The following is a 510-nucleotide window of genomic DNA, read 5'->3' as shown; positions in this document are numbered from 1 at the left end:
GATAAGCGGAGCCTTACTTTTTTCACTTTTTCCAGGTACTTGCAATTCTTTTTCTTTACTCGCAATTCTACAATTCATCTTGTAATTCTTTTTCTTTGCTTACAATTCTTTTTCAATTAGTTTCTTGTTAAAGTATTTCAGTTCTATTTCAATTAATAGAGAGAGAAAGAGAGAGCTAGAGAGAGAGAGAAGACATAGAGAGAGTGTGAGAGAGATCAGAGCAGTAGATTAAGAGAGAAAAGAAAGGAGGGAGAGAAAGTAGGAGAGAGAGAGAGAGAGAAAAGAGAAAGACAAGGAAGAGAGGGAGAGAGATTAAGAGAAAGAAGAGGAGCAAAGAGTAAAAGAGAGAGAATGAAAACTCCTGGCGGCTATGGCAGCTAGAGGAGGGGGTTTTTTTTAGTAGGCATTATAATTCTTTTTAAATTACTTTCTTATTTGAGTTTTTGAGTTCTATTTCAATTAGTTTCTTATTGAAATTTAAGTTAGAGAAAGCGAGAGACAGAGAGAGAG

This window comes from Dipteris shenzhenensis, chromosome 26 (assembly GCF_047967505.1).
Source record: "Dipteris shenzhenensis isolate YYH24624 ecotype China chromosome 26, Dip_SZ_1.0, whole genome shotgun sequence".
Lineage (NCBI taxonomy): Eukaryota > Viridiplantae > Streptophyta > Polypodiopsida > Gleicheniales > Dipteridaceae > Dipteris > Dipteris shenzhenensis.
This window is presented reverse-complemented; position numbering follows the sequence as displayed.